General features: G+C 44.5%; 1 long non-coding RNA gene across 1 annotated transcript in view; it reads right to left on the reverse strand.

Annotated features, from left to right (window-relative positions):
* LOC121818537 (uncharacterized) overlaps positions 1 to 16,107 on the reverse strand; it is a 36,674-nt gene extending 20,567 nt beyond the window's left edge. The window contains exons 1-2 of the long non-coding RNA XR_006058505.2: positions 15,913 to 16,107; positions 15,114 to 15,293 (exon numbers count right to left, since the gene is read on the reverse strand). This is a non-coding gene — a long non-coding RNA (uncharacterized LOC121818537). The remainder of the gene's footprint in view (positions 1 to 15,113; positions 15,294 to 15,912) is intronic.
* Positions 16,108 to 16,408: the final 301 nt, after the last annotated feature.

Consider the following 16,408-nt stretch of genomic DNA (forward strand, 5'->3'; position numbering starts at 1 on the left):
GAGTAGCCAAGGAATCTTCATTGTCTTCCCTCCTCCCAAATCAAAGCTTGCTCTCAATTCCTCTTCAAGAGGGTTAAACACTTGGGACTTTCCTGGCAGTCCAGTTATTAAGACTTTGCCTTCCAATGCAGGGAACTCGGGTTCAAAACTGGATCAGGGAGCTAAGATCCCACATGCCTCATGGTCAAAAAACCAAAACATAAAACAGAAGAATATTGTGACAAAGCCAATAAAGACTTCAAAAAATATGGTCCACATCAAAAAAAAGAAAAACTTAAAAAGTTAAACAATTAGATATTATATGCTTCAGTTCAGTCTCTCAGTAGTGTCCGACTCTTTGCAACCCCATGAATTGCAGCACACCAGGCCTCCCTGTCCATTACCAACTCCTGGAGTTCACTCAAACTCACGTCCATAGAATCAGTGATGCCATCCAGCCATCTCATCCTCTGTCATCCCCTTCTCCTCCTGCCCCAAATCCCTCCCAGCATCAGAGTCTTCTCCAATGAGTCAACTCTTCGCATGAGGTAGCCAAAGTACTGGAGTTTCAGCTTTAGTATCATTCCTTCCAAAGAACACCCAGGACTGATCTCCTTTAGAATGGACTGATTGGATCTCTTTGCAGTCCAAGGGACCCTCAAGAGTCTTCTCCAACACCACAGTTCAAAAGCATCAATACTTTGGCACTCAGCTTTCTTCACAGTCCAACTCTCACATCCATACATGACCATGGAAAAAACCATAGCCTTGACTAGGCGGACCTTTGTTGGCAAAGAAATGTCTCTACTTTTGAATATGCTATCTAGGTTCGTCATAACTTTCCTTCCAAGGAGTAAGCATCTTTTAATTTCATGGCTGCAATCACCATTTGCAGTGATTTTGGAGCCCAAAAAAATAAACTCTGACACTATTTCCACTGTTTCCCCATCTATTTGCCATGAAGTGATGGGACCAGATGCCATGATCTTAGTTTTCTGAATGTTATATGCTTACCTAGTTGTATATAAAAGTGGTTACAGTGATCAGTAGTATAACTCTTAAGTCCATTTTGAGTAGTATCAGGCTGGAACAAGAGAGAATTCTTCTAAATCACACCATGTTTTTCCTTTCATTGAAACTTACTCCAACAAACTGCATAAAGATCAAGAATTTAGAGCAAAGTTGCAAATTCTAGGAGGACTATCTCTAATTCCCCTCCTGTAGTCCCAGCACCTAACTCATTGCCAAGCACATAGTGAGACCTCAGTAAATACCTGCTGAACAAATTAGTGAACTTCAATTAGCCAACAATCCTTTGGAATGTTCCACAGGCCTGAGGTGGAATTCCAAAACTCTCTTGCTTCTTGATACTGAACCTCCCAAGAAGAAGAGATCTGAGCTAGAAGAAGACCCACTATGCTCCACACTTGAATTCCACCACTGACAAAAGACAGAAAAGGCTGGAATATTCTCATTAAACTTTGGGATTCATTCACATATGCATGAATCAAAAGACTTGTATAAAGCCAGCACTGTGAGCAAGACTGAGAGTCCTAGGTTGAATAAAGTGAAAATGAAGTTGCTCAGTTGTGTCCGACTCTTTGTAACACCATGGGCTGTAGCCTATCAGCCTTCTCCATCCATGGAATTTTGCAGACAAGAGTACTGGAGTGGGTTGCCATTTCCTTCTCCAGCAGATCTTCCTGACCCAGGGATCAAACCCAGGTCTCCTGCATTGCAGGCAGACGCTTTACCCTCTGAGCCACCAGGGAAGCCCAGGTTGAATAAAATGTGGCCTCTACTCTCAAGCCACATTCTACTCTGCCATATAAATGCCTTAATAGATCATCATCAAATGACATGTCAAAAGAAAGTGGAACACCCCCATCCCCATCCCATTGAGAGTATTTTGAAACTAAGGAAAATCTAATAAAATCTGTTGCCAACTAGCCAGGACTTAAGGGCATTTGTAGATGGCATAGTAGACTACCACTTACATTAGTGGTAGGTGTTACTATTTCACATCAGACAAGAGAAGGAATGGACTTTGCTCAAATAAGACTCAATTGTGCTGCCTGCCTCAGCAAGGTGACCTTGGTTTTAGTTTAAACTGTTGGAGAGACCATACTAAAACTTGATCACCCACTTCCATCCCTATTTTAAAACTCTGAGTCCATCTCCACTCCAACCAGAGGCAGCAATGAAAAGCTGAGAAAACGTCATTAGCATTCAGGTAAAGCAAGAAACACTCAGATTTGTAAAGCTCAAGATTTGTAAAGGCCTACACTCCTTGTGGGGAGGGGTGAAACTGCGAAAGGGAATGGAAGCCCCAGTTTAGGAGACGTTAAGATGCAAAGGAGGAGAAACTATGGGGGTGGACATATTGGACATTCTCCTTTCAAAGGCCTCCATGTTTAAGAAACTTCCCTGGGATAGACAAAGGAACAAGCAAATTATTAAATGATTTTTTCCATTCAATGTGCTCTGTCGTGTTTTTCTGATAGCTACACAACCCCTCAATAAAAACTTCTTACTCTTCCACTGTGATACAGTGTACGGCCTGAAGAAAATTAGAAAACCTCTAGTAAGTCATAGGAATTGATCCCCCTCCAAAAAAAAAAAAGTTGCACAGCCACAGCTCAGGGTGGGGGGGCATCTATTTCTCACCCACCCCACAAGCGCCACCTTTCCAGAGAGCAGAGTCACCACTTATTCGAAACAGGTGCCAATAAGAGCCCTGTGTCCAAGAGGCAGTAAGACTAACTTCCCAGGAAATCTTTCATCAATTAATCCAAGTTAAAAAAAAAAGTGATGAAAAAAGGATCCTTCCTACATTTGAGTTATATAAAATCTAATAGATACAATGATGAAGATGCAAATAAAATAATGTGTGTGTGCTCATTCGCTTCAGTCGTGTCCTACCCTGTGCAACCCTATGGGCAGCCCACCAGGCTCCTCAGTCCATGGAGTTCTCCAGGCAAAAATACTGGAGTGGGTTGCCATGGCCTTCTAATTACCATTTGAGTGCCTACTAATGTCTGGCACTACACACATATACATTATTTAAGATAATCCTTCCCAGGGACTTCCGTGGTGGTCCAATGATTAAGAATCTGCAGGGGATTTGGGTTCCATCTCCACTGGGGGAACTAGGACCCCACATGCTTTGGAGCAGCTGTGCCTTTGCAGTATGACTAGAGAGCCCGTGCACCACAAAAAGATCCCGCACGATGCAATGAAGCTCTCACGTGCTGCAACTAAGACTTGATGTGGCCAAATAAACAAATATTTTTTAAATAAATAAAAATTTTTAATTAAAAAATAAATAATTAATTACAAAACTAAAAATGATAATCCTTTTCATATCCTTAATCAACCGAAGACAAAACTGACTGAGGCCCAAAATCAGAAGTACCTTTCCCAAGGTATCAATGGTGCTATTTTTTTTCTTTTTCTTTTTTTTGCATTTTAGTTTTTAAACTATGAAAGTATGGGACTTCCACGGTGGTCCAGTGGCTAAGACTCAGGGTGCCCAATGCAGGGGATCCAGGTTCAATCCCTGGTCAGGAAACAAGATCTCACGTGCCATGACTAAAAGACCCTGCATGCTGCAACTAAGACTCAGTGCAGACAAATAAATAATAAATTAAACAAGAATTATTTTTTTAAAAATAATTAAAGTATGATGACACATTTATAGGAGACTTGAAAAATACAGAAAAAAGTTACATGGAGCTCCACAATATAATTATTTTTTAAGTAGATAAATTAAGATTTTTAGTTGGACTTTCAATATCAAACTCTCAAAAATTAACAGAATGAATATATAGAAAAGTAAGGGTATAGTAGACTGGAAAAGCACCATGAACCAATTCAACATAATTAAAATTTATACAATTTTCACACGACAGTAGAATAAAAATTCTGTTCTAGTTCCCACAGACTATAAACTAGGAGGCCCTGGAATATATCCAAGGACATGAAACAAGGTGCAAAAATCTCTTGGTCTAAAGGTACTGAAATCATACAGAGCCTGTTCTCACATCTCATTGGAGTTATTTATATCCAGGTCAGTCTTCCTCTAAAGCCCTTGTTCTTTTTATTATCCACATGATGAGATACATACAGACGTTGGAGGACTCTGAGCAGTAGCAAGTTTGAAGGCTCAAGGAAGCTTTCCCGGAGCAAGTTTCATATGGACAGGATCTTACATGACTAATACAAGAAGGGGCAGGAGGAAAGAGATCATCTTCACCAAGGGGACCATCTAGGCAAAACCATGAGGCAAGCAGGAGCGGGGCATGGGCTGAGACTGCTGAGCCAGCCAGTATTGTTAGGAAACAAACATGAGGCAGGTGGGCAGAAAGGAAGGCCGGAGGAGGCAAAAAGATCTGGAGAGGCTAGTTGGTGCAGGGTCCCACATGCCATGTTAAGAAGTGTGAACTTTATCCCATTGACAATGTGGAGCCATTGAGAGGTTTTAAACCTGGAGTGACATGGCCAGAGCAGCATTTTAAACAGATCACAGTGGCAGATGAGCTTAGTGTGGATTTAACAGAGACAAGATTAGAGGCAGAGATAAAACAGGAAACTTACAGTATTAAGTCGATCATTAACAAAGGTACAGATTAGGGTGTTCATAATACGAATGGAGGTGAGAGGCCAAATCCAAAAATTAATTGGAAAGAACAAGTGCCAGGACTCGGTGATCGATTAGATTCATGTGAGAAGGAGCAAGTCCCTAAGAATAGAGTTGGTTTGAAATGATGAGTCAAGTATTGAAGATGCTGAATTGAGGTGTCTATGATCCTGATAGCTCAGTTGGTAAAGAACACGCCTGCAATGCAGGAGACCCCAGTTTGATTCCTGGGTCGGGAACATTTCCCTGGAGAAGGCAAAGGCTACCCACTCCAGTATTCTGGCCTAGAGAATTCCATGGACTATACAGTTGCAGAGTCGGACATGACGGAGCAACTTTCACTTTCACTTTCACGTCACTTCATGAGACCTCAAGTAGAGATGCAATGGAATATACATATCCAGTACTCCCTGGAGAGACGTGGATGTTACCTACATCCAGGTGGTAACTGAAGTCATAAGTATGGATGATTTCTTCGAGGAAGAAGGGCAGTGAGCCAAGGATGGGCCCCAAGGGTGAACCCAGACCCTGGAAAGTGGCACTGAAGAAGAGCTCCTGAGGGAGACATTGGTAATTAGAAAGTGGTGGGAAAGGAAGGAGAGGGTGGGATAAATTAAGAGAATAGCATTGACTTGTATACACTCAGTTCAGTTCAGTTCAGTTCAGTCGCTCAGTCATGTCCAACTCTTTCCAACCCCATGAATTGCAGCACGCCAGGCCTCCCTGTCCATCACCAACTCCCGAGTTCACTCAAACTCATGTCCATCAAGTCGGTGATGCCATCCAGCCATCTCGTCCTCTGTCATCCCCTTTTCCTCCTGCCCCCAATCTCTCCCAGCATCAGAGTCTTTTCCAATGAGTCCAACTCAATGAGGTGGCCAAAGTACTGGAGTTTCAACTTTAGCATCATTCCTTCCAAAGAACACCCAAGACAGATCTCCTTTAGGATGGACTGGTTGGATCTCCTTGCAGTCCAAGGCACTCTCAAGAGTCTTCTCCAACACCACAGTTCAAAAGCATATACACTATTTTGCACAGATTTTACCATGTGTTAAATAGATCGCTAGTGGGAAGCTGCTGTATAGCACAGGGAACTCAGCTCAGTGCTCGGTGATGACCTAAAGGGCTAGGATGGCTGGAGGTGGGGTTGGGGGGAGGCTGTGGGAGGAAGGCTCTAGAAAAGGGGGATATATGTATACATATAGCTGATTCATGTTGTGGTACAGCAGAAACTAACACAATCTTGCAAAGCAACTATACTCCAATAAAAATTCATTTCAGAAAATAATAATAATTGAAAAAGTAACAGAAAAATCAGGAGACTGTCGAGTTCTGGAAGCTGAAAGATAACACTTTAAGAAAATGAGAGTCATCCATAGTGCCAGATTCAGAAGGAAGCTAGAGAAAAACCAGAACAAATAATAATAATAACAAATCCCCTGTATAGAGCCACTCAGGAGACATTGGTTTCCAGAAGTGCCACTCGATAGCAGACTGAAAGAGGAAAGTGACTAAGGAGGTCGGAGACCAAAGGAGGGTTTGGGAAACCTTAGTGTTGTTAGAATGGGGAAGAATTGACTATGTTTATAGACTGAAAGGAAGGAACTGTTAAGAAAGACTGAGGATATTAGCCAAGACAGGGAGGAGGTAGAGGGGTTGATTAACACAGCAGTACCTGATGCGATAGACTTGCCGGTGGCTCAGACGATAAAAAAATCTGCCTGCAATGCAGGAGACCCAGGTTCAATCCCTGAGTCAGGAAGATCCCCTAGAGGAGGAAATGGCAACCCACTCCAATACTCTTGTGTGGAGAATCCAATGGACAGAGGAGCCTGGCGAGCTATAACCACAAGTGCCTGATTAGAAAGGAGGTTGGACCTAAAACATTGGTAAAGCCCTTGATCTGAATGTGAAGCACAAGTAAGCTTTGAACCAGCAGAAAACAGCAAGGAAAAAAGAAAAGAAAACAGCAAGGAAAGTAAAGCTTCAGATAAATTATAAAAGGTTTTAAGAAAGTTTAAAGGATATTGATCATATGGTAGCTCTTCTGAAATAATGTCATTTGCAGCAACATGGATGGACCTAGAGATTGTCATACTGAGTGAAATAAGTCAGACAGAGACAAATATCATAGGATATCACTTATTTGTAGAATCTAAAAAAAAGATACAAATGAACTTATTTACAAAGCAGAAATAGAGTTACAGATGTAGAAAACAGCCATATGGTTACCAAAGGGGAAAGGAGGGGAGAGGAATAAATTGGGAGATTGGGACTAACATACACACATTATACTGGGAAAGACTGAGGGCAGGAGAAGGTGGCAACAGAAGATGGTTGGACAGCATCATAGACTAAATGGACACGAGTTTGAGCAAACTTTGGGAGACAGTGAAGGACAGGAAGCCTGGCATGCTTCAGTCCACTCAATTGCAAAGACTCAGACATGACTGAGCAACTGAACAATAACAACACTATTATATATAAAGTAGATAGCTAATAAGGACCTACTGTGTAGCAGAGAGAACTTGACACAATACTCTGTAATGACCTATATGGGAAAAGAATATAAAAAATAGTGGATCTATGGAAATGTGTATCTGATTCACTTTGCTGTACAGCAGAAACTAATATGATATTGTAAATCAACTATACTCCAATAAAATTAATTTTAAAACAATATTTAGGAAGGTCATCCTTTTGGCCTCAGTTTTTCTTGATGAAGTAAGAAGCAAGTTTTCATGAATTTGTGGAGATATTAATCCCCCCAGGTGTGTGATTCACTTCAGCAGTCCCAGGAGGCAGGGAATGGCATGGAGGAGGGTGGAATCTGTCAAGGAAAGCTGGAAGAAACTCTAGAAAATACTAAATGCACTTGTGCATGCTAGGTCACTTCAGTCCCGTCTGACTCTTCTTGACCCTATGGGCTGCAGGCTGCGAGATCCTCTGTCCATGGGATTCTTCAAGCAAGAATACTACTGGGTTGCCATGGGCTCCTCCAGGGGCTCTTATCAACCCTAGGCTTGAACCCCCGTCTCTTATGTCCCCTGCATTGGCAGGCAGGTTCTTTCCCACTAGCGCCACCTGGGAGGCCCAGAAAATACTAAATGATGGGAATCAAAGAGTAAGTTTAGGAAGCCCCATGTGGGCATTTCCAGGAGATAACAGAATTCATTTTACTAGAACTCTACCTCAAAGAAAATACCATCCTAAGATTCCTAACCTGATTTTAGTCCTAGAGATAAACAAGATTCTTAGACCTACCCTTGTCACTGAATAAGCTGACCTTAAACATGCTAATCTGGAGAAGGCAATGGCACCCCACTCCAGTACTCTTGCCTGGAAACTCCCATGGACGGAGGAGCCTGGTAGGCTGCAGTCCACGGGGTCGCTGAGAGTTGAACATGACTCAGTGACTTCACTTTCACTTTCATGCATTGGAGAAGGAAATGGCAACCCACTCCAGTGTTCTTGCCTGGAGAATCCCAGGGACAGGGGAGCCTGGTGGGCTGCCGTCTATGGGGTCGCACAGAGTCGGACACGACTGAAGCGACTTAGCAGCAGCAGCAGCAGCAGCAATCATGCTAATCAGAAGCTGCTAGCTTTGTGTTATCCTTTTTTAAAAAATTAAACTGAAATAACTAGCAGGATTCCAGCCAACTCAACAGTGCAGGAACCCCCTTCTTCTCTGGCATGAGTAGCATTTGTTTATTTCATTTGTTTGCTTGTTTTCCATTTTGGGTGCCACTAAGGGCATTAGACTTTGCCCTTCTCCCCACCACATCTGTAGGTCTATTTCTCTTCCAATAAAGCAAAATTTTCTGCATCAGAGTTTTAAAAATCAAACCCTTAAAATCATTTAGTTCCATACCTCTCATCTCCTTGACCTCATTTACGACACATCCCCCTCTGCCTCTCAGCTGACTCATCTGCTCTCTGCTAACCTCCCTCCCAATATTTTCAAAGTCTAGAAACCCCAGGCACACTTTTGAAAGGTGCTCCCACCACCAACCTGTCATAGCTGACGTTGACCCTTCCCCAAGGATATCACTTCCCTTACAACCTTCTAGGATGTGGAGTGTACACATTCCCAAGTCCCATATTCTAGAGGCAGGATACACTCCCAACTTGTCATTTTCATTTTTGAAAGTTCTTCTCTTTGACCAACTCGCTATCTGGCTCTACCACTCTCTGCCTGGCTTCGTAGTAATCGTGTCTGACTTTCTCATAAATCTACCTCCTCTCATCCCATTGACAACTGGCTCACTAGTTTCTCCTCACCCTAACACTTCCCTCAGACCACCCATCCAGCACCCCGGCTTCATCATCTTTAAGTCAACAGTGCATGCTGGAACTGCCTCCCTGCCAAAATGTTAGCCTCTTAGACTCTAGGGGTCCACATCCAATGACAACACCTCTCCTTGAGCTCCCCTGCTCTCTTTCCTCCAACTTTACTCTCCATCTTCATAGAGTGCTCCAAGCCTTTGCAGTCTTCTCCCCCAGTCTGTTCTCTGCTTCATCTCCTCCTTCCTCTAGACCAGACCCTACACAACAGGTTATCAATCACTTCTCCCCATTGCCTGCAGCACCTTGGTCCTGTCCTGCTGCTCTGCTCATCTAGCAAATCTCCAGTATTCCAAAACCCATGTTCCCCAGGATTGCAGAGGTGACTGGAAAAAATTCATGGCTGGGAAGTTTTGTCATTCCAAAGGCATGGTTTCAGTTCTCAGATGAACCCTCAAGTCTGCTCAGATACCCTGTTACTTGCCCAGATCAGCTCTCTGTCCCTAGTCACTATAGTAATGTGTCCAACACTGTCCTTAAACTCTCTAATAGTATCTTCACTCTAGCTATGTGTTTTGCCTCTTATTTCACAAAGAAAATAGGCGTGAGAGCTCTCGCAGCATCCCAAATGAGTCCGTGTCTATACCGACCCTTCCTTCTCTAGACCTTTCTTCTGAGGTGAATTCCTCCACCTTTCTCTGCTTTAGAGCCTATCCCGAAACATTAATTCTATTTTTTTCAGGATCTTCTCTCTCATTCCTCTCAGATTTTAGGTTATAAATGCACCTGAGCTTTTTCCTCCTTAAAAAAAAGTCACTATGAATCAAGAGCCCTCTTCTAATTGATGGTCTTCACAGCCCAACTGTGCAATAAACACTCCTCACTTTCCATTTTGAAATCTTAAAGTTATATACAAGCATAGCTTTTGAAGTCAAATAGTGCTATGTCGTCACAATTTTTCTATAATCCTCACTTTCCTAAATAGCCCATTTACATTCTATTTTAACTTTTTATATTTTGACATTATCTTTTCTCTTCCTATGACAGTCAGTAAGGATTCATTTCTTGCTCCAACCCCTCACCATCTCCCACCAGACATATAACATCCCTTTTCCCTCCCTCTATCCTCCTCATATAGTTATATCATGCTTAGTGATGAAATTATTATTCAACAGTTACATTCAGTTCAGTTCAGTTCAGTTCAGTCGCTCAGTCGTGTCCGACTCTTTGCGACCCCATGAATCGCAGCTGTATTAACGTATCTATATATTTGGGCTTCCCAGATGGTACAGTGGTAAAGAGTCCACCTGCCAATGCAAGAGACGTAAGAGTTGAGGGTTCAATTCCTGGGTTGGGAAGATCCCCTGGAGTAGGAAATGGCAACCCACTCCACTATTTTTGCCTGGAAAATCCCATGGACAGAGGAGCCTGGCAGGCTACAGTCCATGAACTATGATAAGGTTTTCCCTTTTACATGTTTTATTTTGCATAAATGCTTCTTTTTCCAATCTACCTTTCTAGTATCTATCTTTAATTCAGCCCACATTTTCCAAAAGAATAGTAAAACTCTCAACACAGTGAAACACACCAAGAAATCTACCACTTATTACATTTCTCTCCTACAGCCTCCCATCATCACTTTCATACCGAAGGATTACTCTAGGCTGTTCTCCACTATTGCCTTGAGCTTCGCTTTACAGTCAGCTTTTAAATTTCCTTTACTTTCATCGGTTTTACTGTCTGCGATCCTAGATTTCAAGTCTTCCTGTTTTTTTGGTTTACATCCTCATTTGGTAGAGCACTTCCCACAGCTGCTTTCTCAAAACAGGGTGCAAGGAAGGCACATTTTTTGAGATCTGCCTTCAAGTCTTGACTGATCGTTTTGTTAGAACCAGGATTATAGGCGGAAAATCATGATTCCCTCAGAACAATGAAGGCACTGCTGTATCATCATCAAACAGTTAAGAATTTTTTCACCATTCTGATTTCTGGTCCTTTGTATACAATCTGCTTTGTTCCTCTCTGGCAGGGTCCTTATATTTCGAAATAATGTGCTCTGCATGAGACCTTTCTTTCATCCTATTATGCTAAACACTCACTGAGTCTTTTTGGACTGGAAATCCAAGTCTTTAAATGCTTTGAAAATTTTGTTCTCATTTCTTTGATAATTAACCCCTCGATTTTCTTTTTTTTTTTTTCTTTCTCCCTCTTGAGCTCCTAATCATCAAATGTTTGACCTTCTGGACTTGCCTCAAATTTTGGTGATTCTTGGCTTCTTTTCATACCTAATGGTGAGAAATGAAGCATTTATTAGAGGTTTCTCATGTGTGGGCAGGACTAATTGCCTGGTGAGCTTCACCAGAGCTTCAGGGAGGGTCCATCTGTTCTGTTCAGTCTGTCTGAAACAGGACAGTTTTCCCAGAATACAGCCTCCACTCTCCTCACCTGGCCACCGGCATCGAGTGGATACAGCGGCAGAAGGCGATAAGGGAATCTCAGTGTTCAGGCTGCAAATCTTCCCTTGTGTTTTTAGCACATTACATGAATGTCAGACCAAGTCTATAGTCCTGATGGGAGCATTGCTGGTGAGAAGCACTTGCCTGGATACCTGAAGAGAGAATATGAGTATCCAAGCATTCTTTTCGAAAACAAAAATACTTTTTATTTATTTTTGGCTGCCTCAGGTCTTTTTTGCTGCACACAGGCTCTCTGGCGCGCAATTTCAGTGGGCTCAGTGCGTGGGCTTAGTTGCCCTGAGGCATCTGGGATCTTACGGCTTCCCAGGTGGTACAAGTGGTAAAGAATCTGCCTGCCAATGCAGAAGATGTAAGAGATGCTGGTTCAGATCCCTGGGTCAGGAAGATTCCTGGGTCAGGAAGATTCCCTGGGGGAGGGCACGGCAACCCACTCCAGTATTCTTGCCTGGAGAATCCCATGGACAGAAGAGCCTGGAGGGCTACTGAACATGACTGAAGCAACTTAGCACATGTGCACACACATATGGGATCTTAGTTCTTTGACCAGGGATCAAACCCACATCCTCTGCATTGCAAGTTGGATTCTTAACCACTGGACCACCAGGGAAGTCCCCCTAAGTGTTCTTTGGGCAGACTTTCCACTGACCCTCCTACTTTTTGCCCCTTCCTAGTCTCTCTGCTTTCAGTTCAGTTCAGTTCAGTTCAGTCGCTCAGTCGTGTCTGACTTTTTGCAATCCCATGAACTGCAGCACGCCAGGCCTCCCTGTCCATCACCAACTCCCAAGTTCACCCAAACTCATGTGCATCGAGTAGGTGATGCCATCCAGCCATCTCATCCTCTGTCGTCCCCTTCTCCTCCTGCCCCCAATCCCTCCCAGCATCAGAGTCTTTTCCAATGAGTCAGCTCTTCTCATGAGGGGGCCAAAGTACTGGAGTTGCAGCTTTAGCATCATTCCTTCCAAAGAACACCCAGGACTGATCTCCTTTAGAATGGACTGGTTGGATCTCCTTGCAGTCCAAGGGACTCTCAAGAGTCTTCTCCAACACCACAGTTCAAAAGCATCAATTCTTTGGCACTCAGCTTTCTTCACAGTCCAACTCTCACATCCATACATGAGGTATTGAAATTCCAATGCTTCTGATTCCTAAGGCTTCCAGGGTTTGCGTTCCTTGATTATTGTGGTCCACCTCACTTCCACAGACTGTTAGGTGTTAGCTTTCTCTGACAGAGAAGGAAAGGGGGAAGGGGAAGAGGGAAAGAGGGAAATGGGCAGGAGGGGAGAAGAGAAGGGAGGAGGAAGAAAGGAAGGAAGAGAAGAAGGAAAGGAAGGAGGGAGGGACGAAAGATGAACAGGAGCAGGGAGGGGAGAGGGAAAGAGGGAGGTAGCATTTATTGAGCATCTATTATGCACCAGACCTTCTCTGTGCTGAGCCCTTTACAAAAAGAAACATTTTAATCCCAACAACAGTCCTCTTAGGTGAGTGTGCTGTGCTCAGTCACTTCAGTCATGTTCAACTCTTTGTGACCCCATGGACTGTAACCCACCAGGCTCCTTTGTCCATGGATTTCTCCAGACAAGAATACTGGAGTGGGTTGCCATCCCTTCTCCAGGGAATCTTCCAGACCCAGGGATCAAAACCACATCTCTTGTGTCTCCTGCATTGAAGGCAGATTCTTTTATCTATTGAGCCACCTGGGAAGCCCTTAGGTGGGTACTGGTGTCATTATTCACATCATGCCATTGAGGAAACACTGTTCAGAGATATTGGTTAACTTGCCCAAGGTCACACAATTAGAAAATTGCCTACATTCAGACTCAGGGCTCTGTGACCCCCCAGACCCACGCTCCTTTCCCTACCTCATGCTAAGAACAACTTATGACCCTGGAGTCAACAGGCTACCTCTTAAGTCACCTAGTGTAGGCACTTTGCAGGCTCTCGATCCATCCTCTGGTCCCCCCAAGCCTTACAGGCCTTTGAGGGCAATGGGTAGAGCCTTTTCTAGCCTCCCTGGAAGGGGACCAAGGTGCTGTGTTCTCAGCTGCTTGAGCTGAGATCTGAAGCCCAGACCCAGCCACTGACGTCACTCGGTGTGCTCTCCACTTCCACCGGGCCGTTTATGCTGGCACAGCCCGAAAGCAAGGTTGGCGGGAAGGGGATCAGCCCAAACAGGATTAATAAGAGGCAGCTGGTCTTTAAAAGCCTTCCTGACAATGTAAAGAAACTAAGTCAGATGTTTTTGGAAAGCACTTTTGAATGAATGTGTCCAACTCCTGGCCTTTTTCTAGTGGCCCTCTCCACTTCCTCCCCACACACTTGAATCGAGGTTTCTGTTGCTTTTTTTTCAGTGGCCTGATTGGCTGAGGTCAGGCCCACGGGAGTTAGTGTCCCAGGGTGAACCATTTGAGCAGATCCTTAAGCTTGGCTCACCCAGTAAGTACCCTTAGCACCTCCCTTGCCACACCCTAGTTCTGGACCTTCTGGACAGAGTTGGTGAGACAGTTGGGTGGGTAAAGAGGAAGTGGACACAGGAGGTGGGCAGGGATTAGCCCCTTTGTGGATTAACCTAAAAACCACACTGGATACCACAGCAGAGGCCTGCATTACTAAGTAATCTTTGAGGACTAGAAAAACCCAAGCTAAGTGTATTCATACCAGGTGCCTACTACACACTAGTCTTTCAGTGTTTTCATTCCCTTGCTTCACCAAGCCGTGGCCGGGCTCTCTTCCCTTACAGCTAATCCAGATCTTTCCATCCACAAGGGAGAGGTCTTACATGTCTCCTCTGTGAAGCCTTCCTGAGCAAGTCCTCCCATACAGAGTGGTCCGTCCATCCAGGCCATTCTCCATCACATGATTTATGTTGAGGATAATCTGCCATTTACGTTAGTTTATGAATCTGAGGGAAGGGATTCGGTGCCAAAGGAAATTCTCACCCATAAAGAGCTAGCGTGTTCTCTCCCTTCTGACAATGAGATCTTTGTAACTCATCCCGTTTCCCTCTTTGCTGACGGAGAAGCTCCAAGCACAAATTTGATTTCTTTCAGTTGAGGACTTAAGGAAAGGTCTCCTCTCTAGAAGGAAAAGACCTTTCAGCTGCAACCCAAGCTAATGAATAAGAATTAGCCAGATGCAGATTGGAGGGAACATCCTCAATCCGGAAACCGCAGCCTGCGCTAAGGTTCTGCAATAGAAAAGAACTGAATGTCCAGTGAGGCTGGATCATGCTAAGTGAAGAAGACCGTGTTACTAATAAACTGTGTCATGAGTTTTAGACCCTCAGAGACCGCTGAGCCAGCTCAAATCTTGGGTTCCAGATTTGTGCTCAAGTGCACCAGGAAGCACTTGAGGTTTATGGGGAGGTTGTGTCCTAAACCAATTTACCTTTTAAGATCATTTCTCTAGAGCCCTCTGGAGAGCACACTGGAGACAAAAGCAGAAACCGGGTAATTAATTAAGAAGCTATTGCAGATTGCCAGTTAAAAGATGATGCTGGCCCAGCCTGGATGTATTCATGTATATGAAGAGAATTAGACAGAATCAGGACACATTTTAGAGACAAAATCAAAGAACACTTGAATTGCATCAAGCGCCATAAAGAATGGCTTTGGAGCCAGGCAGAAGTGGAACTGAAAATCTGGGTTTGCCTCTTAACCACTGTGTGACCCGAGGCACTGCTTAACCTCTCGGAGCCTCAGATCACTCATCTGTGAAGCGGAAGTGATAATACCTACCTCAATAGATGAGAATAATCTTAAGAAAGGTGATGTGTTGGAAGTTTCTGGCACATGTTGGACAATCAATCAATTGATGGAGGATGTACTCCTATATAGGGTTTCCCAGGTGGCTCGGTGATAAAGCATCCACCTGACTATGCAGGAGATGTGGGTTCAATTCCTGGATTGGAAGATCGCCTGGAGAAGGAAAGGGCAAATCACTCCAGTATTCTTGCCTGGGAAATCCCATGGACAGAGGAACCTGGTGGGCTACAGTCCATAGAGTCCCAAAGAGTCAGACATGACTGAGAGACTGAGTATGCAAGCATACTCCTATAGACAGTCCAGCAGCCAGTCAGGGAGGGGATTGGAGGGCAGCCAACATCTGCCTTGGTGGATGAAACAGGAGCCTAGGCTGAGCCACCCCATTAGCTCAGGAGCACCTTTTCTTATCACCCCTCCCCTCCCCCAGCTCCTTAGCTTGGGAAATGCCACTCTAATAACTTCCACTTCCATATCCTATAGTAAACCAGATTCTGCCCCCAGAAAGAGCACTTGAGGAGAGAGGGACAGAATGACTTAGAGGAGGAAAAGCTTGTGGCTTTGGGAGGCAGGGGCGTCTACAGCAAATAAACCATTTCCGGTACATTTGGCAGCGTTTTCTCTCCATCCGCCCTCTCCGCCCCCTCATTCTGCTTCCTTTCCATTCTGTTTGCTCCCGGACTCTCTCCTGCTTCTGCTCTTCATCCTTCTCTCTCCTAGTCCCAGGGACCAGCCTGTCACCCAGCTGCGGGGAATCAGGGCTAAGAGGACCCACCTCTGCGTCTCCTGCACACCCCTCTCCTCATCAGTTGGCTCACAACCAAGGTCCATCACGTAGGAGCCTCAGGGGAGAAGACAGTCGCCACGCCCTCTGTCCCTTGGGAACCTCAGAAGGTCAATTTCACCTCCTTTCCCAGCACATCGTCTCTGGCTGCGAGCCCTTGGCTCCAGGAAGCAGCGGCTTCAGTGCACCAGACTAATGCCGTTGCGTAATTCTCAAACCGGCTCCCAGAAGCCTCACAAAGCCATGCTTCCAAAATAACCCCAGTGAGCGAGCCCAAATAATACATGAAATGGTATCGTCCCACGGAGCCCAGAAGACTCACCCGGATGGGAGGGCCGCCGGCAGCCTAGGCGGCTGACATTTGATATCTTCTCACCAAGACAGGATTAGAAAAGGATTAGGATTAAGTGGACAAGGGGCAACTCCAGTGCACGAGGCAAGGTTGTGACTGGGCAGGAAGGAGAGGAGCCCTGTGGAGCAGCTGACA

Source organism: Ovis aries, chromosome 2 (genome assembly GCF_016772045.2).
Source record: "Ovis aries strain OAR_USU_Benz2616 breed Rambouillet chromosome 2, ARS-UI_Ramb_v3.0, whole genome shotgun sequence".
Taxonomy (NCBI): domain Eukaryota; kingdom Metazoa; phylum Chordata; class Mammalia; order Artiodactyla; family Bovidae; genus Ovis; species Ovis aries.